The following is a 13,962-nucleotide window of genomic DNA, read 5'->3' as shown; positions in this document are numbered from 1 at the left end:
TATAAAAAGACAAGCTGCTTAACTAATTAGATCATTGTGAATTCGGGCCAGAATGGACGAGAGCACTGAGCAAGTAATTAGATCACTATGGCTGCACAAAATCCTGCTTACATGAATAAAATTCTGCATTAAAAAAGGTTGAAAACCTATTGTTGTATAAAGTAATAGTTCTAAGGGGCATTCATGTTCATTTTACACTGACTCCACTTATTCTATTACATGCTATAAAAAATCTGTGGGTGGAGAAGAGAGGTTCTGCTCTAGATTTTAAAGGAAGCAGACTGATCTGTACCAGCTCCCTAATGTCCTATTAATTATGACTGTCTGAATATAGCTGTACTTAATTGCTATCATGTCATAAACATGTTTGTTATCTAAGAATAGGGCCTCCTCTATAGATAATCAAAGGGATTTTATACTCTTCCCCTAATATGTCCATAGACCTAACACAAATCAAAGATAAATGAAGTTTGGTGGCAGTGAACTACTTGAAGCAATCCTTACCAAAGTACCATATTGTTAAAGGTGGCAAACACCACAATGTACCATAAGTGGACAGTTGGTAAAATACCACATACTTGCAGTGATGCAAATCTGACCTCCTTGATGAAGAGAAGAAATCCAGAAGAAAAGAAAATAAAACATGATATTCAGTTTCCCACTTTAAATGTGTTATGACTTTCAGAGGACATAAACAGTCAGTCAGTCAGCAGATGAAACCAACAGAGAGAGACAGCAGCAACTGTAGGATTAACAAAAAGGCAAGCTCAGCACTCCAAAAACAAAACATAATTCAGAAGATGTTAAGAAGCATTGGGGCAATGATTTGGGTTGGGTAAAGCAAGAAATGGCAGCCTTGCTTAAAAAATACAGAGGTCTTAGAGGATGACGGTCTGTAGGGAGCAGCTCTCCAGGAGGAAAAATTAATGGTCTCTAAAGGAAAAGGAAGTACTTTGCAAAAAAATAGTGCATGTACCAGAAAACAAAGTCAAGAAAAATGTTAAAAAATAACTTGCTTCTTAGACTAAACATTGTCACCATCAATGCTCCATTGCTCCACCACTCTCCAAGACTCAACAAAAAGAACAGTGGAAGTGTTAAATCAGACATTTGGACAACAGCAACAAAATTGGGGACCCTCATAATTTATTAAAGCTGAAAATGTGTAATTTTAAAGAAATCTAGTAAAACAGTATTGCAGAAGAAGAAGACTCAGGAAAAATGGTTAAATTCAGCTCTAACTACATTTACAAGCTTGTTGATGACATCACTATAGGGATCAGGTCTCAAACAATGACAAGACAGAGTATAGGACAGAGACGGACAGCTTGATGGCATGAGGTAACAACAATAATCTCCCCCTCAACGTCAGCAAAGTGAAGGAGTTGGTTGTTGACTTTAGAAAGTAGAGCGGGGGACCACTCCTGTCATTATCAATGTTGCTGAGGTGGAGATGGCTGAGATCTTCAAGTTCCTTGGAATAAATAACACCTACAGCCTAACCTGGTCCATTTATGTTGGTGCTACATTCAACAAAATTCACCAACATGTCTATTTCAACAGAAGGCTAAGAAAATTTGGCATGTTCACAATGACTTTTACCAATTTTTATAGATGCACCATAGAAAGCATCCTATCCAGATGCATCACAGCTTGGTATGACAACTGCTGTGCCCAAGACTGTAAGAAATTACAGAGGGTTGTGAATACAGTCCAGTCCCACATGCCAATCAGCCTTTCATTCATTGACTCCGCCTATACTTCCCGTTGCCTTAGGAAAGCAACCAACACAATCAAAGACCCCTCCCACCACAGTTATACTCTCTTTCACCTTCTTCCATCAGACAGAAGGCACAAAAGTTTGAAAATATGTACCAACAGATTTAAAGACAGCTTCTTCCCCACTATTATCAGAGTTATGAACGGACCTCTCATATGTTAGAGTTTATCTTTCTCTGCACCTTCTCTGCAGCTGTAACACTGTTCTATTATCATGATGTACTTATGCACATGATCTGCCTGTTTAGCATGCAATACTGTATCTCAGTATATGTGACAATAAATCAAACCAAATCACAATCAATAATTACGCTGGACTTTTGATGAAAACATTTATCAAAACTGTAGCCAGAGATTGTTAGTTACATTCATTTGGTCGAAGAATATGTTTTAGGTCTTGAAAGAAGAGGGATAAGTCTGTCTTGGCTGTAGAACATGATAAAGACATAGAAGAAACCATCATTTCTTAATATGGTGGGAAACAGTCAAAGTGGTAAGAAAACTCTGTCAGCAGTCCAGAGATACAATATTATAAAACAAAACAGGTTTAAAAGGCTTGAAAACAATAAACTGCCACAGAGTAGAGTAATAAAATTCCAAGCTTTATTAAAGAATTCAGCACAGTATTACAAAAATATAGAGGTCAGAAGCAAGGCAAACAGATGAAATCCTGCAACATTACTGTGGTATGGATTGTAGCATATTCTGCAATTTCAAATCATCACCATAACGTATGAGTAAAAGAATACAAGCTTAAAGAAAAGAACATTTAAAGCAAATTAAAATGATATAGAGTTAAAATATTTCCAGTAATAAGATAAATTAGCACACTGAGAACAAATGGCAAAAGTTTTAATATTTTTCCTTGCAGATTCAAGATGAGAGAAGGACCATTAAAAAGTATTAGATTGGACTTCATGGAGATGACAGTTCATAAGGTACAGCATTGCTTCAAAAGAAACACAAGGACTGAAGCCGAGCACCTAAGTGTACAATTAGGAATGTGGGAATTAGAAGCAGGAGTAGGCAATTCAGCCCTTCAAGCCACTCTGCCATTTAGCATGATCATGGCTGATCCCAATTCCACTTTCCAGCCTACTGCTCCTGGCCCTTTATCCCTCTTTTCATCGGAAACATATTTACTTCTTTCTGACTGTGTTCACTGATTCTGCCTCCACTGCACTCTGTGGCAATGAGTTCCATAGATTCACAACCCTCTAAGAGAAGTAGTTTTTCCTCAACTCAGTTTTGAATCTACTCCCTCTCACTCTATATCTACGCCCTCTTGTTTGAGACTGTCCCACAAGGGGGAGCATCTCTGTTCCATATCCATCATATCGATCCCCTTTAGCATTTATATATCTCAATCAGATCCCCCCTCATTTATACAACAATGCTTTCATCCCTGGAATCAACTTAGTGAACTTCCTCTGAGCTGCCTCCAGTGCCACCACATCCTTCAAGTAAGGACACCAAAACTGGACACAATATTCCAGATGTGGTCTCATCAATGGCTTACATAATTGCAACAACACTTGTTTATATATTTCAGTCCTTTTGCAATAAATGCCAGGATTCCATTTGCCTTTCTTGTTATTTTCTGCACTTGCATATCCACTTTCTATGATTCGTGCACAAAGACGCCCTGACCTTCTGCACTGAAGAACTTTGAATCTGTTTCCCATTTAAATAATAATTTCTCCTTTTGTTTTTCCAGCCAAACTGGAAAACCTCACATCTATCCACATTAAACTCCACCTGCCAGATTCTGATCCATTCTCCTAGACTATCTCCACATCACTGCTTGCTTTCTCCCTTATTTAAGTATCTTCTGCAAACCTTATTAAGTTAAAGTCTGTCCCTGCTTGCAGATCATTTATTATAGATTTAAATAGTCTTGCTTCTGATTGTTAACACGTCTGCGATATGAAAACTGCAGCACACCACTAGTCACAGTTCACCATCCAGAGAAGGACCCATTTATCCCAACCCTCTGCTTTCTATCAATCAGCCAATCCTCTGTCCAAGCCAAAACTTTACCTTTAATCCCCTAGGATCGAACATTCTGAATCAGTCTTTTACGAGGCACCTTGTCAAATGCCTTCTGGAAGTCTAGATATACCACATCCACTGGATGCCTATTATCGACCTTGCTGAGTACATCCTCAAAGAACTCCACCAAGTTTGTCAAGCAGGACTTGCCCATGAAACCGTGATGAATTGATCTTCATGTTTCCAAATGTTCAGTTACCTCCTCCTTTATGATTGACCCAGAAAGCTCCCCACTACAGAGGTCAAACTAACTGGGCTATAATTTTCCACTTTTGGGAATCCTTTTTGAATAGGAATGTCACATTTGCATGTTTCCGATCTGCTAGTACCTTTCCAGAATCCAGGAAATCTTGGAAAATCATAACTAATGCAACCACTATCTCTGCTGCCATCTTCTTTAACACACTAGCATGCAGGCCATCAGGCCTCAGAGACTTTAATCCCATCAATTTACTTAATACCTTCACCGTAGTTATAATAATTAGAAACAATAATTGGCCATTATATTCAATGAGAGAGATTGAATCTATTGTTTATAGAAAGTCATCAAAGAAATTACAAACACATTTGTAGGCTTTCGAAAAGCATTTGATAATTACTTCAATTTAATAGTAAATGAAATTCTTGAATGAGCAAGATTTAATAGAAAAGTTCATTAGATAATTTCATTAGCAACCCCTACAGATTAGTAAGTGATAAACTATGAATGTAGAGCTTTGAAATCAGAATTAATAGAAGATAGAATGGTTAGAATTCTTAAAAAAAAGCTTTGTCAGATTCCTTCCATCCAGGGAAAATTTAACCTTGCAGAAAGTTATTCACATCATGTTGGAAGCAGAAAGACTCACAAGAAGGTCAAGAAAGGAGAAGACAAGCTTGACTTCAAGAGGGCAACAAATTCTGTTCACTTTATATAGTAGGACACTGATAAAGAGGCTTGATGCATATGTCCACAGAGAAGAAGCCGTACACCTGTTGCTAACATCAGAGTGTTAGCGTTGCAGAGAACAAGGACTCACAGTTACAGAGAAGGACCAGTCATTTTTATGGAAATCCACAGTTACAAAGTTTGGCTCAGAATGGCAGAAGAGTATGATGTTCTAGCCAGAGCTCCTCTGCTTCCCCCTTTTTTCTTTTCTTTTCTCTTTTTTTCCTCCTTGTCTGCAATTTCTTTTTCAACTTTTGACTTATCCGGAAAGGAATAGAGGAGGTGACTCCAGATCAGTAGCCACCACTGGCAAGTCCTGCAGGTGGATCAATGGAATGGGGAAGCGAGACCCAGAGACGCGGCCAGTGCGGGTAGCGAACCCTTGAGAGGAGGCTGGTGCAAGTGAACAAGCCGCAGACTGGAGGCCAGCACAGGGAGAGAGTCCTGGAGCGGAGGCCGCTGCAAGCAAGTGAGCCTTGGAGCAGAGGCTGGTGCAGGGGAGCAAGCCCGAGAGTGGAGGCTGGTGCAGGGGAACGAGCCCTATAGCGGAGGCTGGTGCAGGGGAGTGAGCCCCAGAGCGAAGACTGGTGCAGGGGAACGAGCCCTATAGCGGAGGCTGGTGCAGGGGAGTGAGCCCCAGAGTGGAGGCTGGTGCAGGGGAGTGAGACCTATAGCGGAGACTGGTGCAGGGGAGTGCGCCCCAGAGCAGAGGCTGGTGCAGGGGAGTGAGCCCCAGAGCGGAGACTGGTGCAGGAGAACGAGCCCTATAGCGGAGGCTGGTGCAGGGGAGTGAGCCCCGGAGTGGAGGCTGGTACATAGTAGCGAGCCCCAGAGTGGAGGCTGGTGCAGGGGAGCGAGCCCTATAGTGGAGGCTGGTGCAGGGGAGTGAGCCCCAGAGCGGAGGCTGGTGCAGGGGAGTGAGCCCCAGAGTGGAGACTGGTGCAGGGGAGTGAGCCCCAGAGCAGAGGCTGGTGCAGGGGAGTGAGCCCCACAGCAGAGGCTGGTGCAGGAGAACGAGCCCTATAGCGGAGGCTGGTGCAGGGGAGTGAGCCCCAGAGTGGAGGCTGGTACATAGTAGCGAGCCCCAGAGTGGAGGCTGGTGCAGGGGAGCAAGCCCTATAGCGGAGGCTGGTGCAGGGGAGTGAGCCCCAGAGCGGAAGCTGGTGCAGGGGAGTGAGCCCCAGAGTGGAGACTGGTGCAGGGGAGTGAGCCCCAGAGCAGAGGCTGGTGCAGGGGAGCGAGCCCTATAGCAGAGGCTGGTGCAGGGGAACGAGCCCTATAGCAGAGGCTGGTGCAGGGGAGCGAGCCCAATAGCGGAGGCTGGTGCAGGGGAGTGAGCCCCAAAGCAGAAGCTGGTGCAGGGGAGTGAACGCTGGAGTGGAGGTCTATGCAGGGGATTGAGCCCCAGACTGGAGGCCTGTACATGGGAGCGAGCCCCAGAGAGGAGGCCAGCATGGGGAAGCAAGTCCCAGAATGGAGGTCGGAGTGGGGAAGCAAGTCCCAGACAAAACCTGCGTTGGAGCAGCTGAGAGCTGGTTCAGAGTTGTCTGGAGATGTGAAGCAGAGCGGAGACTATTTTTGGACTAGAGTCTGGCATGGACAGTCAGACCATTTGTGGAAGTCCCTGTGCTGAGCTACTGCAATGTAAAATTTATTTGTAATTTGTTTATCTGACTGTAATGTCTATCCTTTTAACTATGTCATGTTTCTAACTTATACTATGAATCACTGTAAAGGAATGCAACTACTTTTCTTTTTTATTCTTCTTTTTGCATCTATGATTTGTACTGGGAAATGGGGCCATAAGAGATAACATTATAAACTTTTCACTGTATTCCTGTACTACTGTACTTGAGTACACATGACAATAAAGAATATTCTCCTCTAAAGACTTTTTGAGTATGTGCAGAAGACACATTTATACCTGTGGATATTACTGCCACATACATAAAGAGGTCGAAGTTGGAGAACACCCACCAGCATGAGAAAAATGCCACAACAGATAAGATACCTCATTGGAAAAGATACCCAAGGCATTCCTATGGGAACTAACTAATCGACTTGAGCAAGAAGAGACAGAACTTGTCGCCATCAATAGACATGCTGTTGATTTTGTGCTTGATACAAAGAACGTGTTTCTGTCCTATTAGACATGTTACCATGACTGAAAAAGCAGATGATACAGCTTACAGTGAGAATACTACATGGTGTAAGAGGAATAACTGTCAGAAGCATAGGGATACTACAAATTACATTACACCGCAAACCACAGAATGATGTTGAAAATGTCTATTTTAGTTATAATCAACCAACTTCATTTCTGAGTCTGCATGAATGCATCAGCTTCACCTTCTTCAGAAAAATTGGGGCAGAATGACAAACTTATACAGAACAATTGGTCCAGAAGCAAACAGCTGTGCAAACACAGTCCAGCAACAAACCCATTTTTAAGCTATCGATTTCTGTTGGCTTAAGGGAAAATTTTAACATTGTCAAAGCAGAGAAAAGCATAGAGGAACTGTCTAAAACAGAAATTCAATGCCAGTTTCAGAGCTAGCTCTGAGTGATGGTTCAGGAAGATGGCTGAGAATCAGAAAACATTTACTTCATCAGTCAACCAATGAGTAATTAAAGGTGCCCAGCCAGATCAACATTTCAAGAGAGAAAACTGCAAATGACTCCTTAAGAGCCAGGCTAATGTCTAAAGAACAAGGACATTATCAAGAAGAAGGAGGTCTTAGCAGCCAAGACGTGCCTTAGTTTTGTTAAACAATCTCTTTTGTTGAACTTTATCAAAAGTCTTCTGACAATCCAAGTATACTATGTCTATTGACTCCCTTTTATCACAATTTCTTTTAGTAACATCCTCAAATAACTGCAATATTTGTTTATCAAGCATGATGTCCAGAAAATCAATGTTGGCTATGTCCAATCTGATCAATATTATCCATGTGTCCATTTATAGTAGATTTTAGCATTTTTCCTATATTTGATGTAAGGCCAGCAGGTCTGCAGTTGCCTGTTTTTCTTTTCCCTTGCTCCTTTCTTAAATAGTGAGGTGACATTTGCAACCTTCCAATCTGCAGGAATCTTTTCAGTAACTATAGAATTTTGGAACATAATTACCAAGATTCATGAGTTTCTCTTCTAATATGTTGAGATGTAGAATATCAGTTTCCAGGGTCTTATCAATTTTTAGCTCCATTCATTTCTCTGGTACAAGCTTCTTACTAATACTAATTTCTTCAACTCGTTATTCTTTCTACTCACTTGAATCTTTAGCTCTGGATGATTTATTGTATAATCCTCAATGAGAACAGACACAAAATGACCCATTAGCTTCCCTATTCCCCATGATAAATTCTCCGAGCTGTTCCTGTAATGGATCCATATTCATTTGAACCAAATGTTTCTTTTTTACATTCCTATAGAAGCTTTTGAAGTCACCTTTTATATTTTTTGTTAGATTCTATTCATATCTACTCTGCCTTTCCTTGTCAGTTTCTTCATCCTCCTTTACTGTGTTCTAAAATCTTCCAGTCCTCAGATTTATTATTGTTTCTGGAAATATTATAAGCCTTTTGTTTTAACCTTTTACAATCCTTAACTGCCTTTTTCAGCCTTGATTGACTGACCTTTCTTGAGTTTTTATATGTTATATGGTTGCTGTAATCCATATATTGGTCCCTTAAGGAATATCCATTGTCTATGTAGAGTCATGTCTTTTAATGTGGTTTCCCAATCCACTTCACCAATTTGCGCCTCTTGCCTTTATTATTTTCCATAGTCTAGTTTAACACTCTTGCTTCAGATTGCTTAAAACCTCAATTTCAAGCAGAGTATAAAATTTGATCACAAGATTATTAATTAGCTCATTCCTAATACATAATGAAAATAGCCTATTCGCTAAAATAGCCCTACCTCTAATCAATTGCATAACATACTGCTTTAGGAAAATATTCCAACTCTCTCCAGAAACCATCCTCATATTTTTAGTGCTCAATTGGTTTATGCAGTTTAAATACAGATTGAAGTCAGTCATGAGTATTTTATTACCCATGCTAGGGAGTCAGTTAGCTCAGTTGGTTGGACAGCTGGTTTACAATGCAAAGCGATACCAATCAATGTGAGTTCAATTCCTGTATAGGCTGAGATCACCATGAAGTCCTGTCTTCTCAACTGTGTCCCTCACCTGTGGTGTGCTGATCCTCAGGTTAAATACATGACCAGTCATTTCTCTCTGGTGACAGAGTGGTCCTCTAGGACTATGGCAACTATAGTAAATAATCTGTAATTGTGAGTTCATAACTTGTGAATTTGCCAATTCAAGGTCTGCAGGCAAACTTGCATGTATGTGATTTGTAATATGTATTCTAAATGGGCTCTGTACCCATAAATTTTAGCATTCATGGGGTTTCTCAGAAATGGAACCCTTGCGCATTTGTTGAATGACTATCTCACTACCATTGCCCATGCTCCATTCTTCTCTTATCTCATGATTAATACCATCTCTTCCTCATTTGAAGAATTACATTTGCTTGTTTTACATTCTGAAATACCTGCATCACCTGAATTCAGAACAATTTGACTCATCAGGTTGAACAATAAATGCTTTATAATTAGTTTTTCTTCCTAGGCAGACACTTGGAATCAAAGATGGCGTGCTTCCACTACAATTCAATAATTTCTGAGGCTATGGATCATTTAATGTGGGAACTGCAGACTCTGCCGTGTACAAGACAAGTTTGGCGAATCAGGTAGAAGATTTGTTTGGGCGGTTGCATGCTCTCTCTTATACCTCAGCTTCATCTCTGCAAATTCTCTCAAGTGTTCGTGATTTTCCAAACGAACCCTCTCCATTTTGGTCTGTCACAAGCAAGGTACTTCTGTGATTTAGATTAGATGTTTCACCCCTTCAGGAATGTTTTGAGGATACTACTAAAGCATTTCCAGCAGTAAACAAATAGTTAATCATTTTAAACATATAAATCAATATTTTATTCATAGAAATTAAAGGCCCATAAAGAGTTATAAATCCTATTCTTGAGCCTGATAGGATTAAAAATTACCCACATATTTTTAAATACTTTCTGTCTAGAGATCCCTGGACAGTGGCTTTCTGCTAAGAACCAGTCCAGGATTTTGTCAAGTTAGCAAGGTAAAAAGTCATTGTAGAAACCACAATCTGTTTTACAGCACTGAAAGTCATATTCAGTTGTTTAGATGTCCAGCAGACACTTTGATAGTTATTATTCAAGAATAACTATGCAAGATAAGTGAGGGATAGGCTGGGAGGAGTAGGGTATTTGATGGACAAAGAGTGGGGTTGGGAGGGAGGTGGTGTTGAATTAGGTTGAAACAGGAGGGTTTGTCAGTTGATGGGAGTATTGAATCTATAGGGGATGTTGCGCCAAGATCAGACGGGTGTTGGGTCTGGTGGGATTTGAGGGTGTCAGGTCCAGTGAAGGGTTAAAGCAGTTCTGGTGACAGGATGTCAAGTGGGAGCCCACTGGCTGGTGTTGGGTTAGGTCAGATTGAGTTGGTCAGGACATGTCAGGTTTGGGTCATGGTGTGGATTCCAGCTGGGGTGTCGGGGAAATTTCAGGCAAGGTTAGCGGTATGATCATTCTCGTGAGGTCAAATTGAAAGGGATTTATGTTCTGGAGGTCAGGTCAGGGAAGGCATATTGGCCTAGGATGGATTGAGAAGGAACTGTCAAGTCGGGAGGGGAAAGCATCCGGTCAGAGTGGAACTAAGTTCATTGGTGTGTCAGGTTTGGCAGGGTTCAGGTGAAAGGAAGTATAGGCACAGGGTGAACGTCAGAGATGAGAAACAGAAGATAGCATGAGAAAATCCATGTAAGGTAATGGCAGACCAGACACTCTGAAACCCACTTTAACTGGAGATGGGAAAATTCAGTCCCATGTTATTTCCAACTCTTTCTTGTTTGTCTATTCTAAAGTTGAACTGTTCAATGCAATTAAAAAATTGTGGGAAATGGATTAGTGTAATCTGATTGCTTCAGACAAGTGGATAATGATTATATTGTTGAGTCCTGCAGCAAAGCAACTGGATAAGTGACTCATGCTGTAAGCAATCAAAGTCTACGTAGTTATTTGCAGTGCCATTTTAGTTGTGGAATGTGTATTCAGATTTATTTTGGCACGATAAAAATGAGCAATAAAGTCACATTCATTAATTCTTCTGCAATAGTTAGACTTGGAGGCATTTGTTACATTATTGAACTCTTCAAAAACAAATATGCTGATCATATTCCTAAAATTTAGTGTTCAAAAGAACTAGTTGATTTATTACAGTTTGACAGTTACATAATTACTTTTGTAGTGTCAGAGAGTCATAGTAACAGCACGGAAACAGACCCTTCAGTCCAACCTGCCTGTGCCAACCAGACATCCCATTCTAACCTAGTCCCATTTGCCAGTATTAGGCACATATCCCTCTAAACCTTTCCTATTCATGTATCCATCTAGATGCGTTTTATTATACACACCTCCACCATTTCCTCTGGCAGTTCATTCCATACACACCACCACCGTCCGCATGAAAAAAATTACCCCTCAGGTCCCTTTTAAAATTTTCCCCTCTCAACTTAAATTTTTATTATATGATCATTAAAGTAACTAAACTCAGAATTAAACTGATAGAAATAATTTTTTTCTCAGCTTTCAACATGATAGGCAGGTATGGTTTATTTTAAAAATGCATCAAATCATTAGTGCTTCCATCCCAGTCCAAAAATACCTCTAAACATTTTATTTTCCATGAATGCTTTTTATGCCTCACAAAGAAAATTTTCCCAGCTGCTGTTAGTCCCACTGTGGCTTTCCCATTTCACATTGTATTTGGTTAGATTTATAACAGAGCAGTCGAATTTCTGGAACTACAATTAAGCATTTGCTCCATGCAAGGTTTGTTTGTTGAGCAAACAATGGAGAGTTTACACATGATCCCAATATCAGCAGGGATGGGTTGCAAAAGTGAGTTAGTGGTTTGGGGAAGGAGGGGAGTTTTGGACAGAAACCCAGATTTCCCTGAATGCCATTATTTCTAACTCTATAGGTTTGATTTTTTTTTATTTCTTTGCAGGATTGCTGCATTTAAATCCATCAGTTTACAAAGCTTTACTTCCAGAGTAGATCACAGCTCAGATAAGAAAATGATAGCTGCTACTGGAAGGTGTGGTGGGTTCCAATTTTCAACTATAGACAGAGTTTTGTTGTATAAAGTAATGTTTCTGAAAGAGTTAACATTGGAGAATGCATGAAGCTCCATCCAATCTGATGAAGTCATACAATATTGGGTAGGGAAATGGGGAGAATGGCCTTGGATCTAAAAATGTGTCATCTATAGTAACATTACTAAATAACTGATATAACCTAAACTAATTGGTATGATTTCATAAACCAATTCAGTTAAGACAAGATAAAAACAAGGACTGCAGATGCTGGAAACCAGAGTCTAGATTAGAGTGGTGCTGGAAAAGCACAGCAGGTCAGGCAGCATCCGAGGAGCAGGAAAATTGATGTTTTGGGCAAAAGCCCTTCATCAGGAAGGGCTTCATCCTGATGAAGGGTTTTTGCCCGAAACGTCGATTTTCCTGCTCCTCGGATGCTGCCTGACCTGCTGTGCTTTTCCAGTTAAGATAAGAACCTGCTCTTGTTAAGACTCACTTGTGGTTGTTCTCTCTGCCATTAAACCAAATGCATCCTTAAACCCAGTCAGCAACTTTCAATCTCTAAACACCACATTGGGATCAGCAACGTGCATTATTTCCTAAAACTACAAGGTCTGACAGTGAAAAAATAATTCATTAGGCCTAGGCAAAGAATTTTCCAGAAGACAAATGAATTTACGGCCTTAAAGATTTTGCCATTTTAAAATATACTCAGACAGGCACTTGAACAAACAAGTAGTCAGCAGGAACTTGTGGATAGACCACCAAAGGAAAACCAGCACTCCAGGCTAAAGCCTTAATTTCAAACATGGTAAGGTAAGGGATTTGCTGAAGCGTTCCCAATTGTGAGTTCAGCTTCGAACAAATGTATTGGACTTCAGTGAACAAAGTTAAGAATTCCTTTTAAACAAAGGACATAATTTTAAATTAATGGTTCAAAACTCGGGCTGAGAAGGCTAGCCCAATAAAAAAATTGAAGAAATTACAGTTTATAATGAGTGTTGCTGCCATAACAAGGCACTCTACAGTGGGAAAATCTAGGGCCAGAGAACACCATTTTAACAAGGCTGCAGTAACATGAATGTCATGAAGAAAAATTAGGGTAACAAAAGGGACAGTTTAAAAATTAAAGCAGACAAAGTCAACAGAAGAAAATAGAAGAGTTTTGAGCATGCAATTAAATTGGGAGATCTTTAAACTAAACCATTGTACTGAAGGGGGCAAAGTATATTAAGGTTACAGGAATAAAGTTTTATTGAGGAAGTTGTGAAAAAGTGTGCTTTGTATATAACGTTGTGGAAAGCAGAAAATTGTTTATTTTGCCTGCAAGAAAGTGAAAAAATCTCCATTCTGTCTATAGAAAGTGGAAAATCTCCATTTTGATTGCAAAATTATGGAAAAACCTTTCTTAAGGAATATAGAATTAACAGCTTTAAATGAAAATACAGAATTGTTATACCATACAATTTAAAAGCTTTAAGACAAGACAGCACTGGTATTGAAGACATGGAGAAAGTGAAGATTGCAGATACTGGAGATCAGAATCGAAAGGTGTAGCACTGGAAAAGCACAGCAGATCAGGCAGCGTCTGAGGAGCAGGAGAATTGATGTTTCGGGCATAAGCCCTTCTTGAGGGATGTGGGGAGGGGTGAAGGGGACTGAGAGATAAATAGGAGGGTGTGGTGGGGATGGGGGAATGGTAGCTTGCAAGGCAATAGGTGGCTGAAGAGCTTCAAGGCAGAGGAGATGCTCGGGGTGGGGGGGGTTTAGTGAGAGAGAGAGACTCACTGAGATCTTTGTGGGGGGAGGAGGAGGAGAACTTCTTAAAAGGTAGGCATCTTTGGAAGAGGCTTCACAGTAAGGTTCACCTAGAAGAAGTTCTCCTCCTCCCTCCTCAAGGATCTCAATAGTCTCTGTCTCACTACACCCCCCAGGTCATCTCCTCTGCCCTGAAGCTCTTCAGCCATCTATCGCCTTCCAAGCTTCCTCCTCACTCTCTTATTTATCT

This window comes from Chiloscyllium punctatum, chromosome 10 (genome assembly GCF_047496795.1).
Source record: "Chiloscyllium punctatum isolate Juve2018m chromosome 10, sChiPun1.3, whole genome shotgun sequence".
Classification (NCBI taxonomy): domain Eukaryota; kingdom Metazoa; phylum Chordata; class Chondrichthyes; order Orectolobiformes; family Hemiscylliidae; genus Chiloscyllium; species Chiloscyllium punctatum.
This window is presented reverse-complemented; position numbering follows the sequence as displayed.